The sequence below is a fragment of the Astyanax mexicanus genome, chromosome 24 (assembly GCF_023375975.1).
Source record: "Astyanax mexicanus isolate ESR-SI-001 chromosome 24, AstMex3_surface, whole genome shotgun sequence".
NCBI classification, from domain to species: Eukaryota; Metazoa; Chordata; class Actinopteri; order Characiformes; family Acestrorhamphidae; genus Astyanax; species Astyanax mexicanus.
In genome coordinates this window covers 26,358,754-26,385,910 of record NC_064431.1, presented here as the reverse complement: position 1 = coordinate 26,385,910, position 27,157 = coordinate 26,358,754, and the positions used below count along the sequence as shown (strand labels likewise).

At 40.5% G+C, this 27,157-nt stretch overlaps 2 protein-coding genes across 8 annotated transcripts in view; one reads left to right on the top strand and one right to left on the bottom strand.

Annotated features, from left to right (window-relative positions):
- The window catches only part of LOC103029679 (solute carrier family 2, facilitated glucose transporter member 9-like), a 1,095,244-nt gene that overhangs the window by 946,419 nt on the left and 121,668 nt on the right, over positions 1 to 27,157 (bottom strand). The window lies entirely within an intron of this gene.
- prickle2b (prickle homolog 2b) overlaps positions 1 to 27,157 on the top strand; it is a 155,980-nt gene that overhangs the window by 41,194 nt on the left and 87,629 nt on the right. Inside the window, exons 2-3 of one of the 3 annotated variants that reach the window (XM_022682810.2) lie at positions 3,875 to 3,916; positions 4,000 to 4,112. The exons of 1 other annotated variant lie outside the window; for it this stretch is intronic. The gene's annotated coding sequence lies outside the window, so the exon portion shown is untranslated. Of the gene's footprint in view, positions 1 to 3,874; positions 3,917 to 3,999; positions 4,113 to 21,749; positions 21,907 to 27,157 lie in introns of those variants that run through there. One more of the 3 variants, XM_022682811.2, reaches the window with a different exon arrangement.

Here is a 27,157-nt window from a genome sequence, read left to right as displayed (position 1 = left end):
TCTGTCTGTGCCTGTCTGTCTGTCTGACTCGAACAGAATGAACCACCCACTGCTTCTTGCACTTGAACACAGCATCAGTTCAGTCCTTTCCAGACCCATATTATGGATGTATTTGAACTGAAAATAGGAATAGAATTTGGGGTATATCTTGTAACTTGTCAAACAGCACATGTGATAATAAATGGAAGTACATGTAGAGTTTTGACAGTGTTTTATTGCATTTTTCTACAGTGTTGCATGCAATAAACCTAAGAGCTCGTTGTTATTGCACAGTTTGCAACAGGCTTTAATCACAGAGCTCCTGCTGTGCCTCACCCAGCATCCCCTGGGGGGATCTTCCAGCAGAACATTCAGGAACAGAGCTCCTCCAGGCTTCTCTACGGCCAAGAGGCCCTCGAGCCGAGCGCCAGGCTTGCTTTGTCTTGGCACAGGCTCCTCTACACCACGTCCAAGTTTTACATAGAAACAGTAACGCATGGAAAGCCTCAGTGCTCCGCTGCTAATGCGTTTTGAAAATCGAATCAGAGCACAGGGCAGCACCCCACTGGGGGGTTCCAGAGCCCCTTTCTTTAAAGCCTTTAAGCTTAGGAGCATCCACTATCCGGGTGCCGCTGCCGGAGCGCCGTGTGATTTGTGAGGTATCTAATGTATCTCCCATATGGTGCTCAGGGGGTCTGCCAGAAGGCTGCTTCCATCTCCTTATTTCTTGTGTCTCTGGAAGCGTTTCTTTTTGTTTCGAGGTTCTGAAAATAGTTTGACACACAGAAGACTTATAACACTGCAGATTTAACATGTTTCAGATGGATTGTATCATATCGCTAGCTCTCTTCACACAGTTTTCACTGCCTAGCTTAGCTTAGCTCCTGCTTATGTGTCTCTCAGGGCCAAATAGATCCCAAATAGACCCGAGAATTTGCAGCACAAAAATACGGCCTAATGTAGCCGCAGTATGTATTTACAGTTTGCAATTGTAATAATACTAAAGTAATAACATTGTAATAAAAATGGTAATAATGCAGTAGTGAGTCTGAGAATATTGTTTAAGCTGGTTGTCCAGTTTAGCTTTTGATCAGTATAAGGTATGTTTATATTTGAGTTTGATGGTTTAGTTGGTCTACAAGCATGATCAACCTGACTAAGCTAACTAACCAGTATGCATGTTGACCAGCATCACCAAGCTTGTCGATCTTGTTGGCCATAAAGACCAATCTAGTCTAGTGTTAGGCAAGACCTGCATCGCATGTTGGGTAGAAAGACCAAGCTGGTTGACCAGCATGACCAACAAGACCAAGCTGGTTGACCAGCATGACCAATAAGATCAAGCTGGAAGACCACCAAGACCAAGATAGTTGACCAGTATGACCTGCCAGACCAAGCTGGTTGACCAGCATGACCGACAAGACCAAGCTGGTTGACCAGCATGACCAACAAGACCAAGATGTTTGACCAGCATGACCAACAAGACCAAGATAGTTGAACAGCAAGACCAAGATGGTTGACCAGCATGACCAACAAGAACAAGATGGTTGACCAGCATGACCAATAAGTCCAAGATAGTTGACCAGCATCACCAACAAGACCAAGATGTTTGACCAGCATGACCAACAAGACCAACATGATTGACCAGCATGACCAACAAGAACGAGATTGTTGACCAGCATGACCAACAAGACCAAGATAGTTGACTAGCAAGACCAAGCTGGTTGACCAGCATGACCAACAAGAACAAGATAGTTGACCAGCATGAACAACAAGACCAAGATAGTTGACCAGCAAGACCAAGCTGGTTGTTCTTCCAGACCAAGCTGGTTGACCAGCAAGATCAGCATCAAATGCAACATAAACTATTCTAAACTAATTTGCATAGAGTATGTTTCTGCCTGGATGAGCAGTTTTTCAACCACCTTACCATCATACCCCCCCAAAACGATAGTGTATGTAATATAATTTACATATATTTACATAAAGCAATTTGCATATCAGTGCCATGTTGTTCACTTGACATAATGTGAATCAACATTGTCAAGATTCCATCATGAATAGAGTGATAGAAATGCTCCAAAATAATTTCAAATCAAATCTTTTTACATTAAACTTTATTTTACATTACATTTGGCAGACGCTTTTGTCCAAAGCGACAAAACAATAATTAAGTACAAAAGTAATAGGAATTAAGATAAACCATTTTAGATAGGGCTCAAAGGAGGTCGAAGGGAAATAAAGGGATAGGGAAGTGAAGGAGGGGAAGAAGGAAATGGGGTTAGAAGTAGTTAGTGTGTTAGAGGTGTTAGGAGAGTAGGTGCTCTTTGAAGAGCTCAGTCTTCAGGAGTTTAATAAAGATAGCGAGAGATTCTCCTGATCTGGTAGTGGAAGGTAGTTTGTTCCACCATTGGGGAACTCTGTATGAGAACAGTCTGGATTGCTTTGTGTGAGTGTTTGGCAAAGCGAGGCGACGTTCATTGGAGGAGCGCAGCGGCCGGGACTTAACTATTTAAAGTTAAGACGTTTTTTCTCCCTCCGATAAAGTTGCTATTTTGAAGATATTATATAAATATATTGCTACTGATTGACCAAGTGAGTGAGTGTTCTGGGGAAGGAGGTGGTCTGTGGGCGTTTGCTGTGTGGCCGGTGGGGGCAGATGGTATGAGGCCACTGCTCAGAGTTTTATGCCAAGCGGATTGGAGCTGCTTCATTAAATGTCACATCTAATTAGAGCACCTCTAGAGCTCCTGCTTAACACACAGAGCTCCGGCTTTGAAGTGGTGTGAAAGTGGGCGGGACAGAGGGGCTACATCATGTTCTGAAAGTGTGGAAGGTTGGTGGTCTGGAAATTTTAACACCCGTGCAGCAGATTACCACAAGATGTAGATTTGGAGGGGAAAAGCATTTGGAATTGAACAATTATATTAATATGTCTAATTTCTAAAGTACACTCCATCTGTTTGCAGTGTTTGAAGTATTGTATAAAGCGGTAAAATCTTTACATTACATTTTATTGTCGATTCTTTTTAGCTCTTTGAGTGTAGTGAGCTAGTATTGTCAGTATCTAATATTGGTGGTAGTTTAAGGTGAATTTTAATAAATGTGAATAAATGTGAAAATATTGTGGCCCTGAGGGGGCGAGGCTATATTACTCCATAAATATCTCGTAGAAACAAAATATCTATGTTTAATTGTCTACCATATAACTTTAGCCCTTTAATAAACATAAAATAATATTGAATTTATTTTAATTTTTTTATGATGCATTAAGTTCTTGTAAAGTTGCATTTACTGATTTTAAATGATTAAAATGTGCCAAATATTTTGTTTAGGTAAACATTAGACATAGATTAACATTTAGAATTAGACAGTGTCACCACTTGACATTTATGACTTTTTTCTGACTTTAAGAGACATAGCTGGCCAAAAAATATATTTGTATACAAATATATTTGAGTTTTTTGGTTTGTTTTGATGCACTAAAGATGTGTTTTGTTAATATTAAGGAATAGTGTGAAATATAATGTATATTTTTTAGATTATTAATTTGAAAATTTATGAATTTAAAAAAGCAGTTTAATGTAGTTTAATGACCTATTAATGGAATGATTGTTTCCCAACTTCTTTGTGTGTGTGTGTGTGTGTGTGTGAGAATCACTGCTTGGGCCCCTTGTTTCCAAGTGGTGTGAATTAGCTGAATAATTACTTGCGTCAAGCCCAAGAGCTCGGGGAGAGCAGTTTAGAGACGGCCTGTTGTGAGCGCACACACACATAAGCTATCACACACTCATATGCAGTCACTTTGAAGTGTCTCCTGTTTATTTCTCCTCTGAATGTATTTGCATCTGCAACATTTGATCCTTTTGCGAAACCTCCTCCCTTCTCTCTGCAGAGTAAAGAGCAGAGATCAGCACCATGCAGATCTTCTATTGAGGTAGCCAGAACCTCGCAGGTACAATTAACCATGCACAAAAATCCATTAAATGGCGTTTAACTTCAGTCTCGTTTGATCTTCAGGACTTTAGGAGATATTCTGCACCTAGCCTGGGTTTTTAGCTGAGTTTCTGCCTGAGGTCTCGCACCCAGATTATCCCAGAATATCTACAAGCGCAGCTGTTTCTCCTGGTTGGGTGAGTAGAAGCTGTAGGAGGAGAGGTTTACTAGAACATGACCTTAATTGGAGAGCGAGACTTGCGGGAAGAGGCAGTTTTGGTTTAGGAGGATAGGTGCTGAGGAGAACATGGTAAAATTTTATAAAATCGAGTATTTAGGATTACTTATCATGTGATTAATAAAAGTTTTTTTGGTTTACTACCTCTACACAAACTGGCAGTTTTTCAGCTGAAAGTAAATAAGCTGTACAGGACTAGGATATCAATGTTAGCTGAGATAAGCTGAGGTAAAAAAAAAAACAAAAAAAAAAAAACTGCTGCCTTTTTCGGTGTAAAGTTCGCTTACATGTGACTAGAAGAGCACTGCTGAGGTAAATCTAAGACTAAAAGTGCACTCTTAAAAATATTGTTGGTATATTTGCTAGAGTATTAAAAAGGTCAATGTTCAGTAAATATTTTTAAATTGTAGTTTTGTTGTAGACAAACAAAAGTAAATTTAGGCTAATTAATTATTTCAGTGGTGAAAAAATGGCTAAATTAATGATAACCTGTAAAAACAATTCAGTTTTACTTTTGTATAAACATTTGGACAAAAGTATTGGGACTCCTGTGCATCCTACCATGGCTAGTCCTAGCAGTTAGCTTGCTAACGCTAATGCTGCAGCACCCAGCCTTAGTGGAAATATGGAAATATGGAAGCTTACTGTACATAAATGGAACAATAAACAGTTTTCAGCAGAGAAATCTGTGTAGATTAACATCCAGCGCTTGTTTGACTTTAATATATATATATTTATCTTTTTTTATTACATTTTTGTTTACCTAACTTAGCTTAGCTTTACTAAATAAGAAGGAAAATAAGAAACTCTCTGTCTCTTTTTTTTCCCCCAATATAAAAGACGAGTACAAAATCGGATGAGCATTAATTATTATTATTAATTATTATTATTTTTTAATGTATTAATTTTTTTTACATGCTTTCCTGACCCACCAGTTATGAATCCCTGGTCTAGCAAACCATCAACACTTTTGGGGACTGGCTCATAATCATTTTGGCTCATATTTTTAAGAACAATATTTAGACTATTGCAAAGAGGGCTTTTCAAAATGTTCCAAACAACATTAGTCCCACTAGTCTCAACTGTTTATTTGTTCTCCTGATATTGATGTATGAAGCCAGTCCTCAGTCCCGTTGCTGAAGAAGATACGTTTCAACAGCACACGCAGTGGGATGGAGATGATTACGAAGACTCCTGGTGTCACATTGTTCTCAGAGCTGCTGAACGGAGCAATAAGATAGATTATTATTCCTCTCTCTCCTCTCTTTTACTGTCAGTCTATCTCTCTCGCCCCTGTTCTGCCGGCACATCTGTTTCGCACATTTGGAGATTGGAAAGGAATGATTCAGACTGAACTCATGTGAAGTGCAGAGCCTCACGCTTCTCCAAATGACTTCATCTGCTCTGCTGACCTGTGAGTGTGAGTGTGTGTGTGTGTGTGTGTGTGTTATCCATGATGATCTATCTCTTTATTCATTCCTGATTACTTTCCAGGCATGTCCTTATATTGATTTTGTCTGATTTCCCAAAAGCGACCACCTCGGACACCTGCTTGTTATATAAAAATTAGGATGCTTGAACGTATGAAAGTAGCCCATTTGAAATAGATTGTCATCTTTAATTATTAAAATATTAGTCATTTATTTCATAAGAAATAAGAAATAACTACAAAGCCGACAAATGCATATACAGCTCTGGAAAAAAATTACGAGACAACTTCAGTTTCTGAATCAGTTTCTCTGATTTTGCTATTTATATATATTGTCATTTAGAGCATTTATTTGCAGAAAATGAGAAATGGCTGAAATATCAAAAAGATGCAGAACTTTCAGACCTCAAATAATGCAAAGAAAACCAGTTCATATTCATAAAGTTTTAAGAGATCATAGATCAATATTTGGTGGAATATCCCTGGTTTTTGTGTCGGTTTTCATGCAACTTGGCATATTCTCCTCCACCAGTCTTACACACTGCTTTTGCATAAGTTTATGACACTCCTGGTGCAAAAAATCAAGCCGTTTAGCTTGCTTTGATGGCTTTTGATCATCCATCCTCCTTTTGATTATATTCCAGAGGTTTTTAATTTGGTAAATTCAAAGAAACTCATCATTTTACGTGGTCTTTTATATTTTTCCAGAGCTGTATACAGATGTCCATTAGATGACTGGTATATAAAGCATGATTTGTATTTATAGCAGTGGTGTAGAAGTGAATTACACTTCCCCTTAACTGCAGAGGGAGCCTAGGAGCAAAAAAATATAAATTTCTCACCTATTGATTGACTACCTAATTTGTTTTTTATATTGTTGAAAATGTATTAACTTTTAAATCGTAATGCACATAAAGATTATTGTTATTATTTTTGTTTTCCTCCGGAGCTCCCCATACAACTGGAGAGTATTATTGACTTATACTTCACTGGAGTAAATGCAAAACACACTATTCACACCCTCTCATTAACAGCTGTGTACACATGCATTTCTGGACAAGCTGGGAGATGCAAGTGGCATCTGAAATGGTGCTGGAATTTAAAACAGACTTCTTTGCATTCGTAAAAAAAAAGATTAATCGTATTTTAAACCCTAGTGAGAGAGGAGAAAGCCATAATAGAATATAAAAAGGAACCCCAGGACACCTGGAGACCAAAAATATAATTTTGAGATTCACATGTGTTGTTTTATCTCCTGGTGGATCTAAATTTCTTTCAGAAATCAATCTTCTCCCGCTAATAGCTTTTTTTGTGACCAGCAGAGACACACTCTGTAGATGTGCTATGGGAATATGATATGATTTCAATCTTCTTTTTGTATGACATTACATCTTCTCAGCAGTATGGATTATAGATTTTATAAGACTTTGACTAAGACTTTGCATTCTTAGTGGCCACTTTATTAGAAACACCTACCTTCGACTTCCACTCACTGTCCACTTTATTTTAAACACCTACCCCATCGGTCAACTCACTGGCCACTTTAATTAATAGGCGGGGCTTAATGTCAGTAGTCTGAACAGTCATTGGTTTTTGTGACCTCACACTTCATTCCTTTTGTATCTTCAGTCGATGTGAAGGGAAATGATGCACTCTGATAATGAAGAGCGTGGCTATGAAGGAGTGCGTTCTGCTACCACTGACACAAATCAATAACTGTCCGACTGACGGCCAATTAGTTTATTACAGCTCACGCCCAATACACCCACCGGCCACTTTATTAGAAACCCCCATCCTACAGCTCCTTGTGGGTGTATAGTTAGAGACCGCAACCCATCTGTGGTTTCTGACCACAGAGCTGATCCTGGCTGGTGGTGAACCACTTTCAAACTGAGTGGGTATACCAGTGTTTCTAATAAAGTGGCCAGCGAGTGAATGTTTAAGGTGGGTGTTTCTAATAAAGTGGCCAGAGAGTGAAAGTTCATAGAAAGGTGTTTCTAATAAAGTGGCCAGTGAGTGGAAGTTCAAAGTAGGTGTTTTTAATAAAGTGGCCAATGAGTGGAAGTTCATAGAAAGGTGTTTCTAATAAAGTGGCCAGTGAGTGAAAGTTGATAGAAAGGTGTTTCTAATAAAGTGGCCAGTGAGTGGAAGTTTCATAAAAAGTTGTTTCTAATAAAGTGGCCAGTGAGTGGAAGTTCAAGGTAGGTGTTTCTAAAAAAGTGGCCAGTGAGTGGAAGTTCATAGAAAGGTGTTTCTAATAAAGTGGCCAGCGAGTGGAAGTACAATATAGGTGTTTTTTAATGAAGTGACCAGTGTGTGGAATTAAAAGGTACAGGTTTCTAATAAAATGACCAGAGAGTGGAAGTTCATAGATAGGTGTTTCTAATAAAGTGGCCAGTGAGTGGAAGTTCAAGGTAGGTGTTTCTAAAAAAGTGGCCAGTGAGTGGAAGTTCATAGAAAGGTGTTTCTAATAAAGTGGCCAGCGAGTGGAAGTACAATATAGGTGTTTTTTAATGAAGTGACCAGTGTGTGGAATTAAAAGGTACAGGTTTCTAATAAAGTGGCCAGAGAGTGGAAGTTCAAAGTAGGTGTTTCTAATAAAGTGGCCAGTGAGTGGAAGTTCAAGGTAGGTGTTTCTAATAAAGTGGCCAGTAAATGGTCCTACAATGCAGTTGTTTTTAATAAAGTGACCAGTAAATAAATATATAAGGTAGGTGTTTATAATAAAGTGACCAGTGGATGAAAGTTTAAGGGAGGTGTTTCTAATAAAGTGGCCAGTGAGTGGAAGTTCATAGAAAGGTGTTTCTAATAAAGTGGCCAGCGAGTGGAAGTTCAATATAGGTGTTTTTTAATAAAGTGACCAGTGTGTGGAATTTAAAGGTACAGGTTTCTAATAAAGTGGCCAGTGAGAGGAAGTTCAAGGTAGGTGTTTCTAATAAAGTGACCAGTAAATAAATATACAAGGTAGATGTTTCTAATGAAGTGGCCAGCGAGTGGAAGTTCAAGGTTAGTTGTTTTTAACAACGTGGCCACTGAGAATGTATTCAAACTACTACCACAATGTCATTGTACAGCTCAACACGCTTGGAGGAGAACAATAACTGCTAGTTTTTTTTTTTGTTGTTGTTTTTTTTTTTACATCAGCTAATAAATGCCTGTTTTGGATTTCATTGCGATGAGTTATGGGGGAATGGGAGGGCCATTCTGCCCAACCAAAGAGTCCATATAGAATTGTCTTGTTTTTATCCCAAGAAACTTCACAGCATGTGTGCAAAAATGAATCATTACTGTTTGTGGTTTATAAATCTAGAGAAATATGAGATATTCTAGAGTGTGTAATTGAACTGGATTAGACTGTTCTGATCCAGTCCCAGCATAGTGGGTCTGACAGACCCTTGGAGATGCTTGTTTCTATAAATATCCCACCAGCTAAAAGAACACTGAATGGCCTTTCAGTACAGAAGTGTCTGAATTCCTCCTAATTACCTGCCCTTTTGTTTGGCATGAACACGAAGGGCGAGCTGGCAGAGGTTAGTGTTGAAGGGAAGGGGAGGGGTGTTGGGGTTGTGGTGTGTGTGTGGGGGCGTGGCTGGGGTTGTGTTACAGTATTACAGGTGTTTTTCGGCGTTTCTTTATGATTTAATCATTCCCACGCCGTATCATATGGATGCTGACGCGTGGCGTCGCGCGGTGCCAGGAGACGCTGTCCACACTTCACCCACTTCAGCTAAACAATACACAACAAAAGACACAGCAGAGGCTCTGCTTTCCTCAGCAGACAGCTGATCAGCCTTTCTTCTCCTCTTCTCCTCCTCAGGGACTCACTCTATCCCTCCTTACCTTTAGTCTATGTTTCACTTTATATCTGTCGATCCCTCTATCAATCTATGGTCAGTGTAGCCAACTACCTAGCTGTTACTGTATAGTTGTCAATGTATGCCTGTCCATCAATCTATCTCTCTAGCAATCCATCACTCTGAGCCAATCTACCTGTTAATACTTTATATATCGATTTGTCTGTCCACCTGTCCACTTATCCTTCCATCAGCAAATCTTTTGTCTCCTCTGTGTCTCTACTTCTTTTTTCTTCGCTTTTTACCCGTTTCTTTCTCTCTCTCTCTCTCTCTCTCTCTCTCTCTCTCTCTCTCTCTCTCTCTCTCTCTATCTGTATGTGAGTCTAGCTATGTCTGAATATCTATTTATCTATCTGTATGTCTAGCTATCTATTGTCTCATTAGTCTCTCTACTTCTTTCTCCACTCTATCTTTCTTTCGCTTACCTTCTTCCTCTTTCTTTTCCTTTCCTTCATTTCCTTCTTATTTTTTTTTTCTCTTTTGTTGCTCCTTTCAATATTCAGTTTTTTCATGTTTTCTTTACCCCAGTTTCTCTCTCTCTTTCTCCCTCTCTCTGATATATGACATCTGTTTGAGTGGAATTGGGTTTTGGGGGAGTCCCCTGTGGCCAATGCTTAATGCACCAGCAGTACAGAGAGAGAGAAAGAGAGAGAGAGTGAGCCAGAGAGAAAGAGAGGTAAAAGCAGAGGCTGAGTGGGGAAACAGGGGAAGCAGGTTTTGCTTCCTCTTACAGGAATAAAATGCTGAGTATTTATTTATTTATTTATTTGTTTGATTGCTTAATTTATTTGTTTCTTTATTGTAAGGGTTCAGTTTACACAGTGCTGTCAGTGAGCGCTGCAGCTCTTTCCTCTCTGCAGTTTTAACTCCATAAAACTCTGCTGATCCTCCGGAGTACCATTAACTTCACTGTTCACTGTAGTCTACTCTCTCGCCTCCCTCTCTCTCCTCTCTCTCTCTTTCTTTCTCTCTTTCTCTTTCTCTCTCCTTCAGTCTCTTATGTTAAATAATATGACCAACTATATTAATTCTTATAATCTTAGTCCGAGGCTGGCTGTTGGCATAGTGGCTAAGCTGCTCCAACCTTGCTCAGTCTGGGTGCAGTGTTTATCACTGTGGCTCTAACTCTGCTGAAGCCAGCTTTTAGCATAGTGGCTAGCCCAAGCCAATCTTACTAAATCCATTTGTTAGCATTGTAACTCTAACCCTGAACAGTTCGTACTGCACTTTGCCATCTTGCATGTGTCGTGTGGGTAGCCACTGCCTTGTCTCTTGGGTAGGGTTTAAGTTTCCACAGGGCGGGACTAACACAAATGCTGCTGGACTGGATATGAACACAAAGAACAAATAACATTTTATTTTATTTTGTATTTTTACTTTAAGATACAATGTAAATCTAGCAACAGAAATGCTCCAATAGTAAGCTTCAAACTGACTCCATAAAATCTTTTTACACACTGACTTCCATCTGCAGAATTTTTGATCTGTCACATGGTCTTTTCAAGCTTCTTCTGTGCTTATTTCTGTAAGCTATAATAAATCATTCATAATAATGACACATTGCTTTTGTGATCACTGACCATGTCTGCATTATCTAAGGGTTAAAGTGAGGTCTGTGTTTTTTAGATCTGCTTTTAGATCAGCTTTGTTCCTGCATATGCTTTGTTCAGACATCAGTATAATGTCTGTCAGGCACTTCATGAACGTGTGCACACACACACACACACACACACACACACACACGTGGCTTTTAAACCAGTCTTGTCCCTCTGCTAATCAAAGATCACATCACCGCTGCTCTTCCAGATGACCCTCTTTGCTCTGTCTGTCCTTTGTTTTCTTTCTTTTATCCTTCTGGCCGCTTGCCTGCATAATGTGTGATATTACTTCTGAATTAAATATTTATAAGCTCATCTGATGCCGTCCCAATGGGGGAGAAAACGGTTATGGTGTCTGATCACATCTGTTTGGCAGAATCAATAACATACTGTGTGTGTGTGTGTGTGTGTGTGTGTGTGTGTGTGTGTGTTTGTGTGGACTAGTGAACCGTGGCCTCTGCTGAGTGTTGTCAATAAAAGCTAATATCTGTTGATTGATTGTGCCACAGTATCACACAGAGAGTTCAGCCTGCATAGACAAAGCTGAGTGTGTGTGTGTGTTAGGAATGGTCTGTGTAGAATTTTACAGTCTTGTTTCACTCAAAACAAGCCATTAGCATTTGCACATAAAATTTTACAGGAGAAGGAAAAAACGTTCTTAATTATTTCAATGAAAGTCAATGTCCTTTTTTATTCCAAATAGCTTTGAAGCAGTTCTATTAGTCAATGTATTGTCATAGGTTATAAGACCATAGCAACCAACTAGCAACACTACAGCATGCAACCAGAATACAACAGTAACTATTCAGAAAAAACATGCTAACAAAATGAGATGCCAATAAAACACCATTGCAATCATATATGTGATATCATGGCAGTCACAGAACTAGACCATAGCAACACCAACTTAACAACATCATAATAACCAACTAGAATATTTTAGCAACCACTTAACTTTGTTTTAATAGCATCGTTGAAACAAACCATTAGAACCAGTTTGCAACACCGTGACAACCACCTTGGATGAATGGGTAGCCACTTACCAAGTACCAAGACCATGGCAGTAACCATCCAACAGCAAAGCAGCACCTTGGCAACACCATCACAAGCATCTAGTTAGTATAGCAACAGAATAGCAACATCATAGCAACTAACTTAAATTGCCTACTATAGCCACCATGTAGCAATGCCAAGGCAATCATCTAGCCACCACATATATCCTAGCAACACTCTAGCAACACCAAAGGCACTAACTCACTATAAGATACTTTAGCCAACATGTAGCAACCACTTAGCAACATCATTGCAACAAACTAGGATATCATAGCAACCATATCAACAGCCTATAATAGGAACCCCATAAGCAATACAACTATTCAATGTGTCCTTAAAATGTACTTTTCATTAAAATCTTTGAGGAAATTAAACCTCTCCATGTGCTGACAAGACAAGAAAACAAACTGCATCATTTAGTGATCATTCCTGCTTGACTCTATTCCTTTGTTTTAGCTCCTTTAAAGGAGTCAGTCAGGGTGCTGACGGGAGCGGGTACCATGTGTTTCGCTTCACTCCAGCCGGAGTGGGTTCGGCTCGGCATTCGGTGCTGCTTGGCAGGCCTCTTGATGATCACGGGGCTGATGAGGGGAGCGAGCATTTTGTATGTTTACACCCCGGAAAACCGCAGGACGTTTGAGCAAGAGCAGAGGAATTTGAACCGTCTGCTGAGACGACACTCGCCGCCTGCGAAGCTTCGTTTCCCTGCGTTTCTCTGTGGTGTGGCAGAATCTGCTGGAGAGCAGGACTGGCTGTCGTTGCTATGCTTGGTTTAAGAGGGAGGTCTGGGCTGTGAAGAAAGGATGTGGTTTCTGTTTCTGCAAGAACTCTCAGAATGAAGGCATGAGTCTGTTATCACTTAATGCTGATTCAATACTTGGACAACGTTACTTGGTAGAGATGGTCAGGCTCCAACTGTCTGACCCGGGGGTTTGTGGGCGGTTCTTTGAGTCACGGCTGTGACCTTTTAGCTAGCTTTGAGTGACCCATCTCAGCTGGAGGGATTCGGACGCTCAGCTGGAGTCATTCCTCCAGAGTAACGTAATCTCAGTGTGACGGCATAGGAAGATCTACTGTATCGTTGTTTCACTTGGAACAGAAGCTGACGGTGCACTGGCACATGGCACAGGCGAACATTGGAACTAGTAACATGTAACATGACTCCATATTACCATATACCATGGAAGCTAAAGAACGCTGCCCTGGCCTTTGGTTTTTGTGTCTCAGCATCTTTGAATCACAAACAACATATATATAAAAGAGTTGCATGTGGCTGTAAAGAAGTTTCTGCTTAAAGCACAGATTGAGTAAAATCTGTCCTAAAAAATGTCATAATTGCATTTGTAACTGCGTAACTTGTATCTTGCAAAATGTTGAACAGTGTATCTAAGAAAAGAGAAGACAGTTCTATGTTCAAACATCTGTCCTATCGTGTTATATAATTTCATATTGATTGAATAAGTTACAGTCTAAGATATTTATCTTCTTGCACAGTTGTGCATCAGGGCCTTCCACTCCTTTTTCTGTCCTTGTTAGAGCCAGTTTGTGCTACTCTCTGAGCGTAGTAGTTAAGAGCATGGTAAGATATATATTTTTCAGTTTCTTTGCAGTATCTCACATTGATTTGCACAACAATAGACTGATTGGTCTCTAAAAAGAGATTTCGCACAATCAATTAGCCTAATAATAATAATTCTTAACTTGGATGGCAGTCATACCATTGATAAAATTGGCCTTTATACATTCAAATTAATTGTGTCATGGACAAATTTGTCCGTGAATTGCAAGAAAGTGTGTTTTCCTTTGGAAAACAGTGAAAATGGCAAGGGATTCCAAACTTTTTAGTGCTAGTGTGTAGTTTTGCCAAGTTACCATGACATCTTGTACAACAACCCTGGAACTGCTTAGGAAATAGAAGCATGGCTGTGTATGCATAGACTGTAGTTGCCTTTTGAAATTTGTATAAAAATGAATAGCAGAAATCATGAGATTAACGTTAAACCCAGTTTTGGGTGGAAATCCCCCCACTGTAGGCAGTCAGGGAGGAGTTAACCGAGGCTGGAGGAAGACGGCTGTGATGATGGGATGAGTGATGCCGAGCCCTGGCTGTGTGTTTTGGGAACGGTCAGAGAGCGTAGAGTTTTCCACAGAGAGTGGCGTCTTCATCAGGGCTCTTCATCACTGGGGTAAACAGATCAGAAACATCTGTCTGAGAGTGCGTCCGTGATGCTCATCGCTGTCCTCCTCCTTCTTTCTTTGTCTTGTCGAACTCTGAGCAAGGCCTAATTCACACCACTCTTCCCAGAGAATGCTGGCCAGTGTTCAACGTTACTCACAAGAAAACACCTCAGGACTTATACAGGTTTGGGCGTTTCCAAGCCATCTGCTGTTGCATAACTTTTGGCCTTCTAGTGTAGCACTTTCAAGAGATTAAGAATATGATGTTTATTTTTATTTTTTTTATCAACCAAGCAACATCATAGCAACCACATGGTGGGATGTCATGTTGACCACTTAAATAATGTTCTCTCTCCATATCTCCATATTGTTAAAAATGATGGAATCGCTGGTAAGGCAGCTTCTAGCCTGGGTGGCCTGTGTGAACAAGGTGTGATGGTGAGTCAGGAGCTTAGCGTGCATACCTCGCCAAAACCTACCAATTAGGGATCATCTAACTGCTTAAAACAGAGGGAAACCCAAGTGGAATTCCCTTTTTATATATAGAAAGAGAATGATGACTATTCATTTACTCTCATTATCTTCTTGTGCTTCTGACGTGTCCCAATCCACAGGCTTATCGCTCAATCACTGTAAGCTTAGGCTGCAGCCGAGCTACGGTTAGCATTTTTCAACGGCTACATCATAGAAGGCCAATCCGAAAAGAGGCTTATTCTGTTAAGAAATGCAGATGAATTTCAAACTAACTTAACTGTACTTTACAGCCCTCTTTTACCCACAAGCCATTGGTTTATTTTTCTTTATTAACCCTAATGCAGAATTTATTAAAATTGATTTTGGCATATCTTGTGAAGTCCCACAGGATTCTATTTTAGGACCTTTTAAATTGTTGTTAATTATGATAGAAACGTAGTTATTAGAGTAACTACTGAAATGTATTAAACATCTTTAGTAGTTGAATTTCCTATAAAACCAAAATGATACGGTTAGACAAAAAACATGCAAACATTAGGGATGAAACAAAATGAAAATTGACAAAACCGAACAAAATGTAATAAGTATAGGGTCGTAGGCACCAAAGTACCAAACAAGGTTTTTCGTAGCGTTTTAATAATTTAGTATTCAGGTTCGTTAAGAAATATGATATGATATCATCATTTAATATGATATTTATCATATTAAACAATTATGTTGTGCAAAAGTCTGTCCCTGCTCAAACCTGATTCCCTCCAAGTGCTTGCAGGTCATGAAGCAGAATAAGTGTAAGTGTAAGTGTAAACCGATTTCTCTCAGAATATTTTAATTTGTTTATTAATAGAGCTTAATCTACAGTGACAGTAGATATAGTAGTGACCAGTGTAATATTTGTTTTTTCTCTTCTATTGTTTTTTTTTTTTATGTGTGACCATAGCTCAAAAATTCTGAACCATTTAGAAAAGTCCTTCCACACATTCAAATGAACCGGACCATAGTTCAGTAGATCCAGACTGAGGCCACCTCTTTAGGTTGGAACAAATTTTGGACCTTTGTTCCGGACTGTGGTTTTTAAAATCTTTCACACCTGCTGTTTGGGTTTGGACCCAACGGAAAAGTCAGAATGTCCGGACCAGACGAGGCGGGTGTGAAATCCTTAAAATAATGGTAAATAGGCCAAATAGTTATGGTTGCCAAATATTTAGTGCAACCCTATGTAACATAGCTTTTAAAGTTCTGGAAGGATTGTCTCTCAGAGGCTTTTGGCTTTTATGAGGCAAGATATGTTTCAAGAATTTCTCCATTTTCTTCATCTTTCTTCTTCTCTTCATCCTCTGTAATAAAGCACTTGCACTCTGGATTTTACTTACTCTGCTCAGTGTTGCAACTTTCTCCCTGTTAATAAAATGCAGACACACACACAGACGGGATAGTTTAGGCTTTGCCAACAGAGAGGGTCCTGCCAAGCTGTGAGCAATATACGTGTGTGTATGAACAAACCTGTATTTGTGTGTGTGGGTGTGTGTGGCATGGTCTTTTTTTACTTGGCTGTAAGTCAGATTGTGGTTATGTGTGTGTGTGTGTGTGTGTGTGTGTGTGTGTTCTGGTAAAATAAATCTTGGCCTCTGAAGAGTCACTGAAGAACCAGCCCTACCATGCTTGATCCCCTCTATCACACAAACGCACAGCCATAGAAGTGTGTGTGTGTGTGTGTGTGTGTGTGTGTGTGTAGTAGTGTATAGTATTGTTGTGTTAAATTTGTCTTTAATAATGATGTAAACCAATGGGGGCCCTAAGACTAAGGTGCTACCACTATGATCAGGGGATTGTCGGTTCGAATCCCGTTCATGTAGCTTGCCATCGACTACTGGAGCCCTGAGGAAGCACGATTGGCCTTACTCTCTCTGGGTGGGTAGATGGTGCTCTTTCCCCTCATCACTCTGCGTCTGTGAGCTGATGTATCAGAACCGAGTCGCTAAGCTTTCTTCCGAGCTCGCAGTGATGCTGCAACAGTTCAAAAAGAGGCGGTGGCTGACTGCACATGTATCAGAGGAGGCATGTGCTAGTCTTTACCCTCCTGGTGTTGGAGCATCACTAGTGATAGGGTCCTAATGAGTGGTTTGTGAAATTGGCTGTGTAAATTGGGAGAAAATGGGATAAAAATAGAAATAAAATTATTTTATGTAATGATGTAAAGTATTGTATTAAAGTTGCCATTAAATGGTGATGTAAAATAGTAATGCTGTAAAGTTTTGTGTAGTGTTGTAAATTTAAACAGAGTAATGGTGTACTATCCTAAAGTAGTAATGTGAAGTAGTGGTGAAGCAAACTAGATGTGTAAAGTAGTAAAATAGAAAAGTAGTGTTGTAGTAAAAGATGTTTATTGTGAAAATTGTGATGTAATGTTAGTAAATGTTAGTAGTAATAAAGCAGTAAAATATTCTTGAGTGAAGTAATGTAGTAGTAAAGTACTGTGCTGTAAAATAATTACTTAGACACATCCCTATAACCACTTTAGTACACAATACGTGATAGAAATGGTTAAGATAATAAAATCCCAATCTAAAACAATATATCAAAGAGAACGAACCAAAGAGATGGGGAGAGAGAGGAGACAGCAGATGGCTGTACGAGTTCCCTATCTCTTTCTCTCTCTCTCTATTTCTCTCTTTTTCTCTTTTTCTCTCGCTTTCTCTCGCTCTGGCTCTGATCAGTATCAGATTCTATTATGTGTATAAAATGTCAGATTCCGTTTTGTAGCCGAAACAAAACTCCAGAGTGCAAAGAAATGACTTTAACAGCTGAGCAAATCATCCTGCATCATACCTCTCTCTCTCTCTCTCTCTCTCTCTCTCTCGATCTATTTCTCTCTCTCGCTCTCTCTCTCTCACTCTCTCTTTCTCTCTCTCTCTGAAATAAGGGGTTGTGTTTGATAAATGGACATCTAAGCATGCTCGTACGACGTCGTCTCTGTCAGGCAGTAGCTTTGCTGATTACTTTTCCTAACCGCTCCCTACGTCTCTGATTTCATTACACACTTTCTAATGTGTTTTATATGGAACGTTCTCTCTCTTTTTTTTCTCTCTCTTGCACGCTTTCACTCTTTCGATCCGTGGCCCCTTGAGGGAAGACCGAAAGTGGAGTGGTTTTCTGATTCTTCTTCTACAATGAGTGACAGATTATTCTTCTGCTTAGACAAAGTAAATTCATTACACTGATGGCTTGAGCAGCTTCTACAGTACTTAAGTGGAACCCCAACCACCCCCACCCCCTTCGCCGGTCCTGTCCTCACTTTCCCTCTCACTACGGGACATCTCTGGATTGATTGATCACTTCAATTAACTCTGGAAGGCACTGTCACTGGAAGGGATGAGTTAGCTGGTCTGCGGAAGAGATTGCTCCCTTTGTTCTTCTTTTTTTTTCTCTGGTCTTCCTTGTCAATCTTATGTTGTATGTCCGTTGTTATACTATGGGATGTACTCGCTTTCCATTTTAGAGCCTCAGGCTCTTAAACCTCAGCCACAAAGAAAAAATGCCAGCTAAGCAGAAGCTGTTACAGTAGGGTAACCATATTTTAGCTTTTGCAAAAAAAAGAACAATGGGTTGGGGATACATAGGGGTCCATCTTGGTTGGGATGTTGTGGTTGGGAGGCTTTAAGTAGGCCTTAAAATGTTTTTAAAAAACAGTTGCACCCAGAAGGAATCAACCAACTGGAGTGAAACTTGGTGAGTAGTCATGCCAGACTGCTATGGAGTCATCTACAGTGACAGTGAAGAGTACCAACTAATCGCCAAGATCAATCGGTTTGTTGTCACACATCACGTCACACGTTCAGAAGGCCTGGTGTCATGTTTTGGGGTACAATTTCATAATGGTAATGCCAGCACTTTGACAGCCCAACATAATGCTAATAAGGTCCTGAAAGCAGAGGTCCTACCTTTTCAACAGGACAATGCTTGTCCACAAACTAATGCCTTGTCAAGGGCTGACCACCTTGAAGACACTGATCCACATCACCAGACCTTTCCTTTCCTGGATTTGAAATGTGTGGGATGCTATTGGACACATTACCAACACTCATGAAAGCTAGGGAAAGCTGGTCATCCAGTTGCTGACCAATGGTGATCATGCTGGTCAACCAGCTTGGTCTTACTCTTGTTTTTTTTTTGTTTTTTTTGTCAGGTTGATTATGCTTGTAGGCAGACCAGCTAAACCATTAAAACTCAATCAGAAACATATGCTGCACTGCTTAGGAGCTAAACTAGTAAGCCAGTTTAGTGGCAGAGTAATGTTGACCATGTTGATTCTTCTTGAACGTTCTTGTTGTCAGCGTTTAGCCCAAATTACCTTGTATCCGGTCCACATAGCAGACGGCTACGGAATTTTTACTGCAGTCATCTTTTTGTTTAGTTGTCTCCGCCAACTGAGACAATGGTCCCTTATGAGTCTCATTTGCACTCATATGGACTCAGCATGTCCCAGCATTTAGAGACTAATCAGTGTCTCAGTGAGTTTTGTTGAGTGTCGTGTGTTGACAGCGCTGGGATTTTTTCCTGCTGATCATCATCGTCGTTCTGAACGTCAGTATATAAAGAGGCTGTGAGGTAAAAAAAAAAGAGGCAATTGTTACTTGGTGTTGTTGGGTATGTGCCTCTACATTGTTCTCCATTGTTCTCTCAGTTGGTGGCAGGGTAGATATGGTAGTGTTTAGTGCTGAGTAACGTTCCAGGGCCCGGGTCATCCGGCTAAACGCTAGGCAGTCGGCGCTAGCGTTAATGAACGGGGCATTAAACAGCATGGGGTGCAAGCCAGAGCTGATGTTTCTAATCCAGGCCTATGTTTCCTGCATTTGTGAGCCGTTCAGGGTGAATGATTGTTCAGACAGTAAATTATGGGGCATGGTGATTATAGCATTGTGACTGGGCTCCCGCGGCGCTGGAACAGTAGGTCCGGCGCGTAGGCACAGGGCTGTTAAAGGCGTCGCACTGCGAACTGGAGCTGTAGTCGCAGCGAGGGAGTGAAAGCATGGCTGTATAGACGTGATTAATGACCCGGGTCCCGCTGGCACTTAGACGTGTGCACATACAGATTGAGTTTCATTAGTCATCGGAGGAGGGCGGGTGAGGGACGGCGCGACAGATCGGTATTTATGTGACAGGAAATGAATTTATACCAGGTTGTCATGAAGAATAACTTTTCCTAAGGTTTCCTTTATCCAATGTAGATTGATATGTTCCTATACCAATTTACATGTACAAAATTATTGGGACCCATACTTATTTCCTCATCATTTCTTTTATTGTTTCTTCTGAAATCAAGGCTTTTATAAACGTTAAAAGTTGATCCTGCTTTTGTTGAGGTAACTGTCTGTAGAAAACACCCTCATTCCTCATCCCCAACTTTTCCTGAAAGAACTGTACCCTATACTAACATATACTTCCTTGTTTTACTACTTGTTGTTCCTATACTACCTATACTCCTTATACTACCATATAGGTTCTGTACTACCTAGTGTCCTCATACTTCCCTACACTGCATTTACTTCTCTGTGCTACCCTATATACCCTCTATAGCCTCTATACTGCACTACACTTCCTTTACCTTAGTACTACACTTACTTTACCTATTACCTTAGTTTACTCTATACTACCCTATACTCCCTATACATCCTATAGTCCCTATACTGTGCTATACGGCCTTTACCTCCCTATACTACCCTACACTATCCTCTACTCCCTATACCCCTTATATTCCCTATATTATTATACACTCCCTGTACTATCCTTCCTTACACTGCACTATACTACCTTTTATGACCACATACTCCCTATACTACCCTATACTCCCTATACTAACCCATTCTCCCTATACTACTCTTTATTACCCTATACCTCCTATACTACACTACTCCCTATACTACCTATAATACCATATACTCCCTATACTAACCCTTACTACCTTATACACCCTATACTTCCTACCCTATAAACCCTATATTCCCTTTGCTAACCCATACTACCTATAATATCCAATACTCTGTATACTAACCCATACTGCCTATACAACCGTATACTACAATATACTCCCTATACTACCATGTACTCCCTATACTTTCTATACTAACTTATACTACCATACACTCCTTATACTATCCTATATTCCCTATACTACCCCATACTACCTATGCTACCATATACTAACTCACACTACCTATGCTACCCTATACTACCCTTTATTATCCTATACTTCCTATACTAACCCATTCTCCCTATACATAACCCATTTTACCCATACTACCCTATACTACCTATAATACCCTATACTACCCTATACTCCCTATACTAACCCTGACTACCTTGTACTCCCTATACTACCTACCCTATAAAACCCTACATTCCCTTTGCTAACCCATACTACCTATAATATTCAATACTCTGTATACTAACCCATACTGCTTATACAACCATATACTACCCTATACTTCCTATACTACCATGTACTCCCTATACTACCCTATACTTTCTATACTAACCTATACTACCATACACTTCCTATACTATCCTATACTCCCTATACTACCCCATACTACCTATGCTACCCTATAATAACCCACACTACCTATGCTACCCTATTTTACGCTTTATTATCCTATACTCCCTATACTACCCTATACTCCATATACTATCCTATGCTCCCTAAACTCCCTATATAACCCTATATTCCAAGTACTACCCTAGTATACTCTAATACCCTGTACTCCAAGTACTACCCTATACATCCTATTCTCCTTACACTACCATTTACTATTCTATACTTCCTATACCACATATGCACATAACTTTTGCTTGGGAAACTTTTGAATGGGAAAGCAGCTTTTCTCTCACTTTTATTCTCTGTATCTCTCTCTCTCTTTCTCTCTCTCCCTCTAACCTACCTTGTTCTCTGCAACTCTTGCCTTTCTTGTTCTTCCTTCTCTTCTGTTCTGCGCACCCCTCCTCTACTCGCTCCCCGTTCCTCATCCCGTTGCTGATCTGGGAACAGGTTTGTTTCATTAGGGAGTGAGTGAACGAGCGGCTCGGCTCTGGATGTGTCCCGCTCGTCCCGTGGAGGAATTCGTCGTTTAAAGCCAAGCTTAAAAATTCAGCTCAGCCGGAGGGAAGGAAGTGGTAAGTAACTTCCACATACTGGCTCCAGTGTAGCCTAGCATGTGTGTGTGTGTGTGTGTGTGTGTGTGTGTGTGTGTGTGCTGTTACTTATTTCAGGTCTGGCTTGCAGATTTGTATTCCTGGAGCTTCTGTCACTGAAGCTTGTTCCGACAGCAGTGCACATTTTCCCACACTTTTTACTACAGACTTGCAGGACGGTGATTTTGAAGGTGCTTTAGGGGTCCAAGAACTATTTGACTACTGTACTGTTCCACGCCAGAATGAACTTATTTACGGATTCTTTTTCCATTTGCTGTGTTGCTAAATTAAGACCAGGAAGAGCACAGCATCTTGTAAACATTATGAGACAGTTGCTGTTGTTGGCTTTGTCCAGTCTCACATTTCTGCAGTGCTTTGCACAGTTAGCTTGTTAGCAGGCTAACTTTGCAAAACAGTGCATGCTAACTATCTGTAAACGATGGTGAACGATGAGCTAGCATGCCACCAACATGCCTCATCCAGCATTGCTACCAGAGTGCTAGCATGTCTCTACAATCCTTGTCCACCATTGCTGTCGGCTTTGTCGACCATCGCTACCTGCCAGCTGCAGGTGTCTTCCACTATCACAAATGAGATGTTAGCACGCTGGCTACCTGTGCTGTGTCTCCCTACATTGCCATAGAAAAGCTGCCTTTGTCTTATTCTGTGTCCAGTTTCAGTACAGATCCCGGTTCTCCGGCGCCTCTATGCTCTTTCTGTGGAATGTGGGGTTCTATTTGCAGAGATTTTACAGTGCAGTAAAGACAGATGGAGCATTTGAAGCTGTTTTGTTAAGATAAATGGATCCGGCTTTGTTCCGACGCTCTCCTCTAACCCCTTGCTTTTTCCTCATGAGACTCAGAAGAGCTTTAGATCTCGACTGACAGCAAGAAGAGTGATAGAATAAATAGAGAAAGAAGAGAGAGAGAGAGATCGAGCACAAAAGGAGTGTGCAGCAGCTCCTGCAATCTCAGCTGTTGTGATTTAGGCCGACTGACAGCACACAAATCTTGAGGTGCCTGTCAGCTGTGCCACATGCCTACCCCGTTTTATTTTTAACACTGCCGGTTTGACCAGCCTACAGTAGACGGGGCAGATATGGACCTGCTTAGAATGTGTCAGTGACCAGTGATAATCTTCAGTGCCGAGTTTCAATGATAATGTTACATTTTTGTGAGAATGTTCAGTTCCAATGCAAATACAGCCCTGGAAAAAAAAAATAAGAGACCACTTAAAATGCTGAGTTTCTTCGATTTATGAATATGAGTATACATTTATAATGATTAGTCCAAGTTTGATGATAATGTTCAGTTCCAGTGATAATGTGCTGCTCCAGGAGTAATGTTAAATTTTGATGGAAATATCAAAATGTAGGCATGACACACTTATCTTTGTACTCCTCACCTGATTGCCGCCACACGTGCTTGAGACCATCTGAACCAAACAAATGAATCTTGGTCTCTTTAGACCATTGGACATGGTTCCAGTGATCTTTGTCCTTTGTTGACATGTCTTCAGCAAACTGTTTGTGGGCTTTCTTGTGTACAGACTTCAGAAGAGGGTACCTTCTGGGGTGACCGCCATGCAGACCAATTTGATGTCTGAGCACTGACAGGCTGACCCCTAACTTACCAATCTCTGCTGACCCCTAACTTACCAATCTATGCTAACAGTACTCCTGAGCCTATCTTTCAAGGACAGCTTCTTTTAAAACACTCACTTTTGTTGCTGGTGGTTTAGTAATTAAACGCTGTATATTGAGTTGCTTGATTCCAGGACTAATATTCAGAACCAATGCTAATGCTTAGTTGTGTGATAATGCACAGTTCCAGTGGTAATCTGCTGGAAGTTTCTGCAGTAGAGTTAGATACAGGTGTTTAGTGTAGAAACTGGGAGTTGTGGGATGTTAAGGGTGGGGTATATTTGGGTCTGGTGTGGGGCTGGGGCAGTTTTTCAGCGCCGGCTCTCTGGGTCACTCCTGTTGCCTTTGTCTGTGACGTCCTTGAGTGAGCTGAGGTCTGTGGTCTAGCCTGGGGGCCAGACAGACGGATTTAACCAGCTTGTGGTAACTAGCACACACAACACACACACACAACACACACACACACACACACACACATTCAGCTATCATAATCACCTGGTACCATCCTTTTAGGTGAGCATCAGTGTTTGTATGCCAGTTCTATAAGAGGAGCCGACAGACCAAGGTCAGGAAAGAGAGAGAGGGAGGGTGGGAGGGAGAGATGGAGGGAATAAATGGGATGCATTGAGCGATGGAGGTCTGGAGGTGAAGGAGAGGAGAGAGAGAGAGAGAGGGATGAGCAGAAGCCTTCACTCCATCTTCACGCTCTCAGAAGACCGGCAGCGTGCTCATCGATTTCTCTCTGTTTTTGGCACGTGGACCAAAACCACGTCTTCCTTTTGGCAGCAATGCAACAGGAGTGTAGGTCACTAAATGCTTCAGTCACATTTTTTTTTTTTTTTTTACCAAATTAAAAACCTCTGAAATATAATCAAGAGGAAGATGGATGATCACAAGCCAATTAGCCAAACTGAACTGCTTGAATTTTTGCACCAGTAGTGGGTAGCATAAAGTTATCCAAAATCAGCGTGTAAGACTGGTGGAGAAGAGGATGCCAAGATGCATGAAAACTGTGATTAAAACCAGGGTTATTCCACCAAATATTGATTTCTGAACTCTTAAACCTTTATTAATCTGAACTTGTTTTCTCTGCGTCTTTTTTGTTATTTCAGCCATTTATATTTGGAATTTTGTCTGTAGTTTATAGAATAAAACAACAATGTTTATTTTACTCAAACATATACCTATAGATAGCAAAATCAGAGAAACTGATTCAGAAACTCCAGAGCTGTATATATGAAATACTGTTGGGCATGGAGGCATACATGTTATACAAATGACATCCTTCAATATGGCATCAAGGGGCTCATTTACCCATAGATGTTTTCCTGCTGAAAAAATCTAATTTTTCCAGCCTAGCCATGTGAGAAAACGTGTGGTAACAGAATGTCCTGCATTAATAAGTGAGACTGTGTTGGTGTCCCTCATTATTTCCACTACTAGGTGTGACTGACTGACATTTGATGGCTCCCAAGATCAACAAACCAACAGTTGAGGCAGAAGCAATGACGGGTTTGAAGAACTCACCTCAAGGCCTCCATACTCCGATCTGACCATCGTCAGATCCCAAACAGAACCTAGATTTGCTGCTAAAGCTGATACAGTTTCACTTTGTAGAAGTCTAGGTCATTCACTCACTCAACAACGGAGGTTGGCTAATGGATGGCCAAACCACCTATTTGCTTAGCTTAGTCCAATAATTCGTCCTCACAAAGTCGGTCAACTGGGCAAAATGTCTTCAAGTATGTCGTAGAAGGCTTTTACACATTCATCTGTGGTGCGTTTTCACTTTATGTCAGTATAGTTTAAAGTTGTCTCTTTTTTTTAACAGTTGGTTTATGTAAAGATCCTTAGTTATTTTGAGTGATGGAAGAATAGGCCCAAGGCTGTATTCTGTAGATGTCAGAGGTATCATATAACCGTGTGCTTTGACAGCCCTTGTCTGTCCTCTGCTACTCCCAGTGAGACCAGCACTAGAGCAAGACGAGAGCAGTACAAACCAACCTGTCACTCACACACCCACACACACTCACACACACTCTCACACTCACACACACCCCAAAGACAGCCTCATGACACTCCCCGCTCTGGGAACTGGTGGTCTGAAGAGCTGCCTGTCAAACATAAGTGCTTGCTTCCATTGTCTGAGAAAGATATAGACAGAGCGATAGAGAGCAAATGTCACAGACTTGAGTGACAGAATGTGAGGCCTCATGAACTGATGCCCTGTAATGACCATAACAATGACCATAACCAGAATTTATTAGCCATTTGCTATCTAAATCTAAATATATGACAATAAATGCTTTAAAAGGCTTGAACATTGGTGTCCAGTCATCCTTGAGAGCTCCTGTACCTTCTTGCAACATTCCATTATACTCTAATCAACATGGCTAACCTTATTGGTTGAGAAGCATGAGCTTGGGGTTGACCTCATTGGTTCACTGGTATGACTAGCTTGAGCTTGACAAAACTAGTCAACCAGCTTGATCAAGTTGGTCCTGCTAGTAGACCAAAGTTAGTTGATGGAAGTCAAGTGACTGCCTTCATGCAACCTTCCATTGCACCATCATATGGTTAAACAACGTGATCAAGTTGGTCATCAACCTGACCATGCTGGTCCACCATTATAGCAAACCTGAACATGCTTGGTCCACCTATAAGACCAGGTAGGAGCATCTAATAGAGTGGAGAACAGTAAGTGGACACCATGTTTAAAAACTCCAGCAGCACTTCTGTTGTGTCTGGTCCACCACCCAATTAATATCTGCTCTGTGGTGTTCTACCATGGAGTCCTGATCATTGCAGAGAAACAGATAGAGGTCTAAAAACGTACTAGCATGATCTTGCCAGTTGACCAGCATGATTGTCTTGACCATACTTGGTCCACCAACTTTTACTAAACTAATCAACCATTCTGAACAGCTTGATTCTAAATATATTGATTCTAAACATCTTGGTCAGGTTGATTCTGCTGTAGTTGCCATTAAACAATAGCAAAATCAAATCATAATAAATACATGATACCAAGAGCCATGGTCTCCAAACCTCCACCTGAAGAGCTTACCTAACCAGCTTAACCAGCTGATCAACCAGCTTTTTAACCACTTTGACCATTATAGACCCTCTCAAACCATCTAAAATCAGCTAACAGCTGGCAACACCAAGGATATTTTGATCAATATAGTATGCCAGTATAGTAAGATTTATTCAAAACTATTGGTGAGATTAGACTGTCTTTCCATTCAGGGAATTCCTTTTTCCAGGAATGTCCACGAAAAAAAAACATCTGGTCACCTTGGTTCAACATTAAAATAATAGCAGCCCAACAAGCAGAACTTGAGTAGCTAACGTTTAGCATTAGCTAGTTTCCTGTAAGAAAAGGGTGGGGGAAGCTCAATTTTCAGTCACCACCACTTAAAAAAACTCTTAACTACACCCCTGGGTGGGCAGGTTTCAGCTAATTAAAAGGTAAATGAATTGCGTTTACTCAAAGGTCACATTTTAGTGTAGCATTAGCCGTGCTAATTGTCCTTTATTGCTGTTTCTCATTCATTATCCGGGCCTTGAAGTTCCAGCAGGGCTTGGAAA